At 35.3% G+C, this 13566-nt stretch overlaps 1 protein-coding gene across 1 annotated transcript in view; it reads right to left on the reverse strand.

Annotated features, from left to right (window-relative positions):
* Positions 1 to 13566, reverse strand: part of LOC129938715 (AP2/ERF domain-containing protein PFD0985w) — a 179281-nt gene that overhangs the window by 110156 nt on the left and 55559 nt on the right. The gene's annotated exons all lie outside the window — the stretch shown is intronic.

The following is a 13566-nucleotide window of genomic DNA, read 5'->3' on the forward strand; positions in this document are numbered from 1 at the left end:
TATATATTTTGGAATGTATATTTCCATATATCTATGGAACAGTTTTGTATTCCATATCCACAGCTAGGGAGGCAATGGCTATACCAAAATGCTTGATATAGAGTTAAGAATGACACGAGAAAATAAAGTTAAAACAAATGCTTTCATAGTTTTTGCTTCCAATGCAGTGGTACGAGGTACCTTAAAGTTAGCATACAAATTTTGAACAATATAAGATAAATTATAAAAAAAAAAACGAAAAAGCCTCCATGACACAAAGAAAAATAATTACAAAAAATATTTTTCGAAAATCAACAAATCTTAAAATAAAAATAACGAGTATTGCCGACACATTCGGCAGATTTAAAGGATTATTGCTGCCGTTTAGTTGGTCCATAAATATAAGTATCTATCAGAACATTTTTAATCATCATTTTGTTTTAACCAAAGCAGAGTCAGGTACTTGTGACACACAAAAACTCATTTATCGGTCACCAAAGACATATTTTTTGGCAGGTAAAGGATCTAACCCAGTTCAAGTGTGTTCTTTGTGGAAACCAAGGGAACTCTGTTAGTTATAATAGCTGCTCTAATGCTCAACTGATTAAAACAAAAACAGTCTAGCCAAATTCATTTGATAGAGTTTGGTATCAAGCTCTCTTATCAAAAATACTTGCTTTTGGCAATGATGAATCTCTTCTTCGTTGGATTAGACATTACACTTCTATCTGTCCATTACAAGTGGTATTTGATGGTTTAAAGGCTGCAATGCATAAAATAAATGCTGGTGTTTCCCAGAGCTCCGCCTTGTCTCTGACTCTCTTCCCTATATTAATACAATATCTTTTTTCTGTATCTTGTTTCTTATCAATTAACCTGTTTCTCTAAAGACAGTACTCCCAACTTTTTGTATTTTGTAACATTTCTGTCCTTTAGATGTGGATGTTCAAATGGTAGACATGTGCATTCAAGAGGACACAAGCGTCCACAAGTTTTTCTTAAAACCAACCTCTGTCTATCAACTCCTACTCTCACCTCCACGTGGTGAACATCGGGTGCCTAGTACCTCAACTGGAGATTGGGTTCCAACCCCAGTGGAAAGTTGTTGGGGGCAGCAAACGAGAGATGTGGGGAGAGGTTTTTCCACTAAGGCACCTCTCCTTATCCAGACGGCAGCGGAGGAATTCCCGAGATGGAATCAACGGTGGCGTCTACAGTTCCAGTAAGGTTGAACTACTTAGTGAACACCTTATAGGGCTTCTTCGACTTATTCGGAGCCCAGGCCTGTAAGGATCGGTTTTATCCGGCTCCCCATCCTTGGAGTTATACTTAGGACCTGGCCCTCCAGGTTGGAGGTTGTGCGTCAGGGTGACTTTCTGGCCACGTAAAAGCTTTCAAAGTTTCGAAGCACCAACAAGCCTCGGATACGGACGGATTTACTGTTGACAACCAACGCAAACGAATAAAGGACAACGAACTTCGGATATGCACGTGGAATGTTAGGTCCCTTAACAGACCACGTGCGGCCGAAGAATTAGCGGAGGCCCTAGAACGATATAAAGCAGATATCACCGCCATCCAGAAAATACGATGGGATGGGCCGGGCAAAAAGAGGATGAAAAACTGCGATATTTACTATGGTGACTGCTACCACGAAAACCAACAGCGCTTATTTGGATGCGGATTCGTCATTGGAGCCAGACTTAGGCAAGAAGTCTTGAGCTATAGGTGCATCAATGAGCGCCTTATGACCATACGCATCAAGGCTAAATTTGGCAACATTAGCCTGATATGCGCGCACGCCCCCACAGGAGAGAAAGACGACAACACCAAAGATATGTTCTTCGAGCTCTTAGACAAAACATATGAGCAGTGCCCTAGCTACGATATTAAAATACTCCTGGGCGATTTTAATGCCAAGCTAGGAAGGGAAGACATCTTTGGTGGAATAATCGGGAAGAACAGCCTGCACGACAACACTTCCGACAGTGGATTCAGGCTCATAGATTTTGCTGCGGGGCGAAACGTCATGGTAGCCAGTACGCGTTTTCCACACCTCAACATCCACAAAGGAACTTGGACTTCTCCAGATCAATCTACCGTCAACCAGATTGACCATATTGCGATCGACGCCAGACACGCTTCCAGCATTATGGATGTACGAACTTTCCGAGGAGCTAACATCGACTCGGACCACTACCTCGTTGTAGCCAAGGTAGCACTTCGGATTTCCAGACCCAAGGCAAAACAGGGAGGTGCTAAGAGAAGATACAAAGTCGAACGGCTACAATCGCCAGAGATCGCCAAATCCTTTTAAAACAGAGTTACAAGTAACCTCTCTCGAAGTTCTCTGCCGCCAACACCATGTATCGAAAACCAGTGGCAACATTGCCAAGATGCAATCAGAGAAGCCGGCTCTGATGTGCTGGGTTTCAAACAGCAAATGCAGCCAAACAACAGGCAAGCAAAGCGGCTCTGCATAAAAGGACGAGAGCTGCTCGTAAGCTCTATGAGCAGAAGAGGCGAGAGGAACGCCGACTTCTCAGAAGGAAAAAGAGAGGGCATGAGAAGCGTGCGGTCGAAGATGTTGAGAGGTATAAGAGCAGGATTGAGGTTCGAAAGTTTTATGAACAGGTGAAACGAAATTCACAGGTACATAAACCTTGAACCGAAGGCTGCAAAGACGAAAGTGGAAACATCATAGTGGAACCGCAGTCAATGCTGAGGATATGGAAGGACCACTTCTGGAGACTGTACAACGGCGATGAAGAACTGAATTCCGCTGTCAGGCAGGATGATCCATTCAATATAGACGACGAAAGCCAACAATCCCGTCCTCCCGACTTAAACGAAGTAAAGATTGCCATATCTTAGTTGAAGTCTAATACAGCCGCTAAAGCGGATGGCTTGAATGCCGAGGTCTTTAAAGCACCTGGAGATAAGTTGGTTAGGAGCATGCACCAACTTATCTGTAAGATATGGTCGGAAGAAAACATGCCCCATGAATGGAACCTCAGTATTGTTTGCCCGATCCTGAAAAAAGGAGACCCCCTAAACTGCACCAACTATAGAGGAATAAGTCTACTTAACATCGCCTATACAATCTTCTCTGCCGTAATATGTGAACGTCTAAAGCCCATCGTCAACAACCTGATAGGTCCTTATCAGTGTGGTTTTAGACCAGGAAAGTCCACAGTTAATCAAATATTCACATTACGGCAGATCCTGGAAAGAACTCAAGACACCCACCATCTTTTCATCCATTTCAAGGCCGCATATGACAGCATCTACAGGGACGAGCTGTATGCCATGTCTAGTTTTGGCATCCCTGTCAAACTCGTCCGTTTTTGCAGGATGACCATGGAGAATTCACGCTGCTCCATAAAGGTTGGAAACAACTTAACAGAACCTTTTGATGTCAAAAAAGGTTTTAGACAAGGTGATGCGCTGTCATGCGATTTTTTTAACATCGAGCTTGAAAGAATAGTGCAGAGCTCACACGTCAACACTGGAGGCACTATCTTTCAAAGTCTGTCCAATTACTGGCATATGCTCATGACATTGACATAATCGGAAGAACTCAGCGTGATGTCAATGGGGCTTTTGTGAGTATTGAGGCGGCGGAGGCGGCAAAAATATGTTTAACGGTTAATGAGGGCAAAACAAAGTACATGCTGTCGTCTAGAAAGGACATGCAACACCGACGTTTTGTTCAAAACGTCACAATCGACAGACGTAACTTTGAGGCAGTCAAGGACTTCGTCTACCTAGGCTCCGCAGTAAACGCAGAAAACAACACCAGCGCTGAGATCAAACGCAGAATAACTCTTGCTAACCGCTGTTTCTTTGGACTAAGAAAGCAATTGAGTGGTTAAGTCCTCTCTCGAGGGACCAAAGTGTTGCTATATAAGACCCTTATCATCCCCGTCCTGCTATACGGTGCAGAAGCATGGACCATGACAAAAGCGGATGAAAGCACCTTGGGTCGCTTCGAGAGAAAAGTTTTTCGTGTGATCTTCACCCCCCGTATGCATCGAAGGGGAGTGGAGAAGAAGATGGAACGACGAACTGTACGGGCTGTACAGCGACGTAGACTTAGCAAGAAGAGTAAAAGTCCAACGACTAAGATGGCTGGGTCACGTAGAGCGCATGGAAACCAATGCTCCGGCCCGGAAAGTCTTCGAATCCGCACCCGCAGGACAGCGCAGTAGGGGAAGACCGCGGATCAGGTGGCGCGCACAAGTGGAAGGTGACCTAACCCAACTTGGAGCGCGAAACTGGAGACATCTAGCTAGGGACCGAGCTAGGTGGAGAAGTTTGTTGGGTGAGGCCCTAGTTCACACAGGACTGTAGCGCCACCTTAAGTAAGTAAGTAAGATGTGGAACTAGAACGTCAGCATAAGTTAGGATCTTTATTTTCCAATATCGACAGCTTTGTTCAATGGGGAATTATAAAAAAATGTAAATTTTAATACATCAAAAAGACAATGCTGTCTCCTGTTGTCAAAGCGTAACCCACCCACTGTCCACGTGTGACACTTGCATCCAGGATTGACTTTCAGTAATCAGTATGTGTATTACATATTTGATATTGCCAAAAATGCTGCTTAGATGAGCTGCAGCTTATCTTCAACTTAATAAAAAAAAAAGCTAGTAGGTTTGATATCCAATGGAATAAAACAAAAAAATGCACAGATGCCCTTCTACTCGTAGTTGATTTGGAAAAGTCTTTCGACACCGTGCAGTAAGAGGTATTTATATAAGACTAAGAAGGTTTGGCATAAGCACAGAATTGTTATATGCGGTCTATGATATGCTTACTAGTATAAAGTTTGTTGTCAAAAGTGCCAATGTAGCTTCTACAAAAAATTAAAAATTGTCTTCAACAGGAAGCAGTAATTTCGCACATTCTCTTCAGCATTTACACCAGCGATTTGATAGGTAGTCTAACCAAGGCAATTGTGTACGCGGACTATCTTATTGCGTACTGAACGGCCCAAAGGTTACGTTTATTAGAATTCTCTTGTAGCGTGATTTGGACAAGATTAAGCGATATTACGACGACTGTAAACTGAAAATAAGTGTCCAGAAGTCGGAGACAATCCTGTTTCGGATTCCGTTGGCTAGGGCCACGAGGGATACGTGTAAGATTTCACGCAAGATAATCATCGTTAATCCGTGCGAGCAGCGATTAACGGATGAAAAGTGTACTAAAGTATCTCGGTCTCTGGTTAGGTCAGTATCTTCTTTGATTCTTGATTTCACAATCTACAACATAATCGTTCCACTAAAAATGTTTAATTTTTTTTATTCCCAGCTATAAGTTTTAAAACTTTGCCTATGATAACTCTCCACCATCCTCTGTGCGAGTATTGTTGTCAGGGATGGAGGGGACCTACAGTTATATGCAAGAACGAATAAAACGATGGAAATATATGAAAATACTCTTTCTTAATTCTTCTAAGCAAGCGAAAACGGTAGTCTTTTGATAGCCTCTAAATGATTGTTATTTCGTCGTATACACTTACCACTTAAGAAAAATCCTAACAATTTAATCTCAGAATAACATAATTCTCATTTACTCGGTCTTAACTCCATTTTATATTTAGCAAGACTGCTTAAAACTTACTTAAAAAGACTTAAATAGTTTGTGTAATTAATTTTAAGTAATTTTAAGGTAAATAACTACGAGACCTTCACGAATAAAATCTCTCAAAATAATGTTTATAAATCTCTGGAATACGATTGGGCTATTTTTAAGCCCAAATGGTATTTTTAAGTATTCGTATTGTTCATCTGGAGTCACAAAAGCAATTTATAACAATGAAAACCGTTTGTTAAAATAATCTTATCCTTCAAGACGTCCAATACAATCATCAATTAGAGGTAACGAAAAATTATCACGTACAGTGCACTTTCTTAGAGGTCGATAATCAATACGTAAACGATTTTCTTCATTTTTCTTTGGAACCACAACTAAAGGGGCCGAATATGGACAGTAGATTAGATGTATATATTATACCTCTAGAAAGCATTTTGTTGGTATGTTTATTTACAATTTAATTCTCACTCTATAGGCTTCTAGGTTTTCGGAATATAGGAAACAAGTCTTAATTTTATAAAATAATCATGCTTGGTTTCAAGAATGTTTTTCAAATCCAAATACTATTCTTCAATGGTTTCAATAATTTCATTTTAATAAAAGCATCAAGTTTTGGGTTAATGTCATATTGTTCAGAAAACGATTCGTCTATCATTACATTATGAATTTTCAGATTTGTGGGTATCATAGTCTTTGAAATTGGGAAACGGAATTAAAAGCTACTTAATTTCAATGATATCTGGCTTTGTATTGCTGATAACATTTTCTTCTTCTAGTTCTTTCCATATTAACCAATTTCTTGTGTTTTTTCCAACAAACGCAGTTCAAGAACAGACTCCTCTTCTTCATAGTTTCTGCAGAAGAAATTGCCGAATTCATACTGGAACGTAAAAAATCTGCGTATAATGTTCGTAATTGTTCAATCGCTGCAGTTGTTCAAAATTAAAATCCACCAGTAAGGGCAGTTGTACATACGTTTTTATTGATTCATTATTCATCCTTAAGATACACTGTCAGATAAAATAAAGTGCAAAGGCGGTTCATTTGATTTCATAGCGCTGCACTTTGAAGCGCTGCACAGAATTTTTTGAATTTCTTGCTACTAATTACGTCACAAACTTCCAGTTGCTTACTCTCTGATCCAAAAAAAGGTTTATTCTTTTGTTTATAAACATCAGTTATATTGCTGCATATCAAGTTGACACGCGACAAAATTAAGTGCAATTTTTATTACTCTTTCAATTTCTTACTAAATAAATAAAAAATAGGAACATTTTGTAAAGCAGAGAAAATATTGAAAGGTTTATAAATTAAATTTAAAGTCATATTCATTTAATTGCTTATTTTTATTTTATTCGGTTAATGATATTATGAAACCACTTTCAACCGAAGTGAAGGACCGTCAACATGGGTTGACATTCCAAAAACTAGCAGAAAAATATGGATTGTATGTTTCTGGTGTAAGAAAACTTTATTTTAATTTGATACAACGAGGAACTGTGTCGTCAGCTTTAAAAATTCTTGTGAAAGGAAAAGAAAGACTACAGCTGTTGAAGACCGCAGAATTAAAACTGAGACTCGAAAAAACCCATTATATTCGGCCCGAAACATCAACGAAGACCTGGAGTTATCCATTACACCAAGGACTGTTCAAAGGCGACTGAATGAAAGTGGCTTAAGAAACTTTTTTGCGAAGAAAAAGCCGAAAAAGTCCGATGAGTTCAAATTTGAATTAAAAAATGTAAAAGCCAGAAAACGAGTTTGGTGCGCCAAAGGTGCATCCAAAAAACCGTCAAATATGGTGGAGGGTCACTTATGGTCTGGGGATGTTTTTACTTAAGTGGGGTTGGAAATATTATTTAAATTTACACTAAAATGTCGGGTTCTAGTTAATTCAATATTGTTAGAGAAAATTGCAAAAGATTTTTTCGCGCAAAACAATATTGACTTTCTGAATGGCCACCTCAATCCCCAGGCCTTAACCCTATTGAGCACTTTTGGTCCATTTTGAATGACAGGATACCTTTGGATGAGCCTCGCAATGTACCGTCTTTTTGGGAAAGTATCCAAAATTAATGGGAGAGAATTCCACCTAAATTTTCAAAAAATCTTGTCTGCAATATGACCAAAAGTCTTGCTGAAGTTATTCAAAATAAAGGCGGACCCACTTGTTATTAATTTTTATTTACTTTATCAAACTGTTTTTGTAATATTTTGAATTTGCACTTTATTTTGTCTTTCTTTTTTTTCTGAAGTTATTGCATAATAAAAGGTTTTCAATACAATATCAATGATTATTTATTTTGTGTTACATTAAATAATTATAAAATTGTTTTTACTTAAAAACTAAATAACCGAAAATTGAAAAGTAGAATATTATCAATTATAAAAAAGTAAACTAACAAGATGCAAGTTTATTCAATTGTTGGCGGTTTAATAAATTGTTGTAAACTAAGCCTTATGAATTTCATTAGAATTTTCAGTTTGATCAATTAAATGTGAAAATGCAATGAATTTAATTCCTGTCCTGACTGCTACATATTTCCAATGAAAAACAAAATCAAATTATATTGATTCATTTTCAAAAGTAATATGTATATTATACAAAAAAAAGTTTAAAATCTATTCATTGCATATCCTAACTTTCAAAACCACGAGGTTAGAAATTCCATTGTTAAATATTTCAAAGACTGACTGCAGAAGAAAAATACATTGCAGTTTTCATTGAACACAAAATCATAACAGGCTTTGTCATTATATCCCGATTTTTCTAAATATCTCACAATTAAAAAAAAGTTAAATTCTCTGAAAAAATGAACGCCTAAGTACCAAACATATTTTATATGCTAGGTGGGTAGAAAAACAAGGACAATGGAAACTAAATCCATTATGTAAATTATGTAGCTGACACTGACAAACATTTTGTTTTGCATTCTTTAAAAAATGAATGAGTCACTTTCAAATAAAAGTTAGTATTTTAAGAAAAAACAATTTTGTGTTGATATACAAATATGTAGATGTGTAGAAACTAGGCCCGAATAAATCGTATATTTAATTTTATATATTTAAAAACAATCCTTTTCTTCCTGACGAACCCATAAATAATATGATACGATGCAAAATTGCTTACTTAAATCCAAGCTATCAAATTCCAAAACAACAACTGATGTGTACAAAATACTGTACAAGGAATGGAGCCAGGCGTCAAAGATCGTACGCATCATTTCTACAACAATATCCAGATAATAAAAAGAAGGTAAGCAAATAGGTGACGCAACAGTCTGTTGAGATTTAGGGCCTGGTGACCAACAACTTTAAACCATTTCTCTTTGTGATTAATGTTGTCAAGGATTGAAGGGACCTACAATTTTAAACCGAACCCGAACGGCTAATTTGAGAAAGCACTTTTTATGTCAAGAATTACTCTTGGAGGATTTGCCAATTTGTCGCAAGAAGCAGGGATTAAAACCAAGACCTCAACATGCCACGTATACAAAATTTTTTTCAGAGGCTAAGAACTTTACATTGCCAACGCTTCATTAACTGGTGGCCATATCATCAGCTGTTAAATCATTTATTTTAAGTTTGGTGTGGTATATAAACATGAGCATTTTTTCGGTTGAACAACGCTTCCAATTTGTGAACATTTATTTTGAAAATCATGGATCTGTTCGCAATATGTATCGCACGAATTTTGTTAAGCGATAAAGTGCAATTTTGGTTAGAACCATGATTGTTGACTTAATTTTTCCGTTCATCAATTGGACAACCATGATGTGAAGGAGATGTGGTTTCAAAAGACAGCGTTACGAAACATATTACTCAGCTCGAGCCACAATTGATTTTTTAAAGGAAACGTTTGGTAACCGTTTAGTTTCACGTTACGGCCTTCAATACCGAAGAACAGTAATTACAAGACAGTCGCACTGATAAAGATTGTATTGAGAACAAACAACCGATTATCTTCTGTTTTGCTGCCAGGCACACAAGGAAATCTTAGACGTGATTTATATCGCGGTCCACTTCTTCAACACGTTTATTCTCTAGCTTGCTGCTCGGGACAGGGAAGGCAATCCTAATCGTTCGTTAAATTGTAAACTTTTCCTAAGGATATCATGGACTTACAATGCTTTCAGAAATATAACCGCACCTGTAAAAATGCGTTTTATAGAAGCTTAGGAAATTTCTAGATCAGACCGAGTTATCCGCAATGTTTTGCAAGATCCAGAATCTGATAGGTAAAAAAGCACGGCCGACAAACAGGCAATACGTCAGTGCTAATCAGCTGCAAGAGGCAATAGTGAAGGAAACTCTGTATAAGATTTGATATCACAAAACCTTTTCCGCAGTATGAAAAAAGCGAATTTTTAGCTTGATTTAAAACAAGATCGTTTGCTAAGTTTTCCTAAAAAAGGTATTTTAAACTTAAAAAATGTGTTTATACTTTTGCAACACATTGAAATATGTAACAGAAAACATTGATACTAAAAAAAGTATCAATGTAAAAGTACTAATTATAATTACTGGTTTAATTATATAATCAAATCGAAATTCTTTCTGAAAGTCTGAAATATTAAATTTGTAGATTTAACTACTTTCATTGTCTATATTCACTTTCCATATGCCAGCCAAGTTAATTTTGTCATTTACATTCATGTGAAAAACGGTAAATTATCACTTTCTTTTCTTTCTATTTGCATAATACACACAAAACCAAAGTGTGGGTCATTTTAAGCTGAAAAAATATTAAATTTTGTATTGGGACAAAACAAATTTAATTCTTATAGGGATAGATGTAGAACATACAGATCAACTTCTAAAAATATCTGTATACCTACCAGAGTTTCCAGATTTAAAAGATTTTATCACGGGAGATTTGTTTTCTTTATGTATTTTAGTATACTTGTTTTATAGTAAAATAATTATTTCCTTTAAGAAAAGCAACGAATAAAAACATAATGTTTTAGAGCTGTACAAATTTGTATTTGTTTATTTTTGTTTTTAAGTTACATAACAAAATAAAATGCAAATTGATAGGTAATAAAACCACATACAATGGTTAACCCTAAATATCTGATGAACCAATAAAGCTATAGTCTTGAATTAAATTTAATATTATATATTGTAACGTGAAAACAAACAAATATATTTTTGGAAAAAAATCCAATTAACGATTTTGTTTATAAATCAAAAAACTGACACAAAAATTTGTCAACTCGAAAATTTGACGATTAAAAATGATTTTATATCCAAAACATTTTGTTCAACGAAGAAAACCGTTTTTGAAATCAGGTTAAATTTTGAGAAAAAGTTGAATTGACAGTTTTGTTTTTTTTTTTTTTTTAAATAAAACCTAAAAAAAGCATTACTCAAAGTTGGAAAAATTGAATTTCGACTCAAATACATTTTCAAACATTTAAAATTATGGCTTGTAACTTATTTTATCTTATAAGAAATATTATTTTCAACATTCGGTAACATTTTGAGGAAAATCGAATAGACAGTTTTTTTTCCAAAAAAAAATAATAAAAGTTAGTAAAAATTGATTTTCGAATCAAATAACTCTTGAAAACGTTAAGACGTTAACTTTAAACGAATTTTATTTTTTTTTAAATATTTTAGTCAAAATTCAGTAAAATTTAGAGTAAAATCGAATTGACAATTTTTTTTTTAATAAAAACCTAAACAAATTAATGAAAGTTGGTAAAAATACATTTTGAGGAAAATCTAATTGACAGGTTTTTTACAAAAAATTAAAAACCTAAACAAAAAATAATAAAATTTGGTAAATAGATTTTCAACTTAATTATCTTTTCAAAAATTAAAAATATTAGCTTCAAACTAATTTTATGTCATAACAAATATTATTTTGAACATTCGATACAATTTTGAGAAAAATCGAATTGACTGTTTTTAACATAAATAAATACCTAAGAAAAATCAATAAAAATTCGTAAAAATTGATTTTTGACTCAAATATCTTTTCAAAATTTTGAGGCTTAAATTAATTTTATTTTACAAAAAACCAACATTCAGTATTTTTCTTTTTGTAAAAATCTAACTTTCAGTTATTTCGTAAAACATTACAATCTACAAAAAAATAGTGCACCAAATTCGTAAAAGTTGATGTTCGGTGCTCGATATCTCGTGAATAACAGAAAACATTGGTTTAAAATTAATTTTATTCATCCAATTTGTATTTGTTTATATTAGAAATAAAAACTTTTAAGAAATGCTACTAAAATTGGTAAACAAAGGTTTTCAAATAAAAATCTCGTTAACCCGAACAGATTTTGAAATCAAACTCTTTTATCATTTGCAAAACGTTGTTTGTAATTTTAAAATGTTTTTTAACTGATAACTTTTTTAACAAAACGCGAAAACCTACAAACCTTTTAAGCAAGTCAAATGAACAGACCTTTTTTGACAAGTGAATTAGTATGATATTCGTCTTTAGAAATATTTGAACTTATATCTGATCTTGATAAATGTGTAACATGTTAAGTTTAAAAATCAAAGTTGTTTTTATTGTTTCAAGGTGTATCCTAATGATAATAAAAAGGTCCTTAATATGCTTTATTATTCGATGCGTTCACCCAGTGGATCAATTCTTCGTAATCTTTCTTTCATTTTTTTTTTCCGGGCCACAATAATTATAAGAAGGAATATGTAGTTCAAAGGGTAATTTATCTATTACTCAATTAAAAAGCCCTTTTCCTTTGATAGATTCTTTTTTATGGTTCAAAACCTGCACGCAGCGATGCCGCGGAGAAAAATAAATTGAGGTCCTTTTTAAAGGCTTTTTTCAAGGGATACATTTTTCTCTTTTTATTTCCCATTAGTGAGCGCTGCTGCCACAGCCACCGTGAAATAGGCCGATCTGGATGTGGAGCTTGATCTAAAATCAAAAGAAGAATTGGTTGATATAGATGTTAAGGATTACGAAAGTTGCTGTTGGAGGCGCAGTTGAAAATGGGGTTGAGTTGAAGACATCAGCTTGAGTTGATTATGATGTTTGGGTCGCAGAGGCACAGGTTAAAGCTGATTGCTTTGAGTATTTTGTATTTTTTTAAATGGTCTAAAAATAGGAAGATAAAAGTAAGTAATGATCTGCGTAATACACATGTATCTAATTTATTTGCACTTTTCAATACTTTTCTATGGCAATCTGCTCCGTATGGTATAAAATGAAATTGTGGAATATACATAAAAACGGGAGTTATATTTTATTGATGGAAACTACAAAAGTTATAATTTCACAACTGAATATTTTACCAAACTTTTCATTTCGCAGCATGCAGTTTGGAAACGAATAACTTCTAAATGAACAGTAAACGAAATGAGCGACAAGTACAGTTTATATGACAGCAAACATGAAACGCCAAATGAAACGTCATGTTATGCCAGTCAGAATAATATAATTCAGTGTCATTTTCAATATTTATGCTATAATATAAGATGCTGTGTTTCCTTGAACACTAAATTAAGAACAGAGGGCCAATGGCCCGTTTGGGAACATTATGGGATCGCTTCTTATACGATCTGTTGAATCATGTATGAAAGCATCTTTCTGACTGAAGACTGAGACAAACTGGAGTATAAGTATATAAAAGCGGCATGTTTCATTCCACAAGCTATAAGTATTTCACTATTCACTTTTTTTTAAACAGTCCGAAGTTGTTAAAGTAAAAACTTTAATTTTAAAGTTAGAATCAAAACTCTCAACCATTCATGAGTGCGAGTACTGTTGTCAGGAATAGAGGGGACTTACAGTTTATATGCCGAATCCAAACGGGTAATTTGAGAAAGCACTTTTTCATGACAAGAGTTACTCTTGGAGAATTTGTCAATTCCTCGCAAGAGGCAGTACCCGTGAAAAGACTTTAGATGGCATATGCAGGGATCGCACCCAAGACCTCTGGCATGACAGTCCAACACACTAACCACCATGAAACAAATAGAAAACAAAACATCAATACACCTTG

Source organism: Eupeodes corollae, chromosome 1, assembly GCF_945859685.1.
Source record: "Eupeodes corollae chromosome 1, idEupCoro1.1, whole genome shotgun sequence".
NCBI lineage: Eukaryota > Metazoa > Arthropoda > Insecta > Diptera > Syrphidae > Eupeodes > Eupeodes corollae.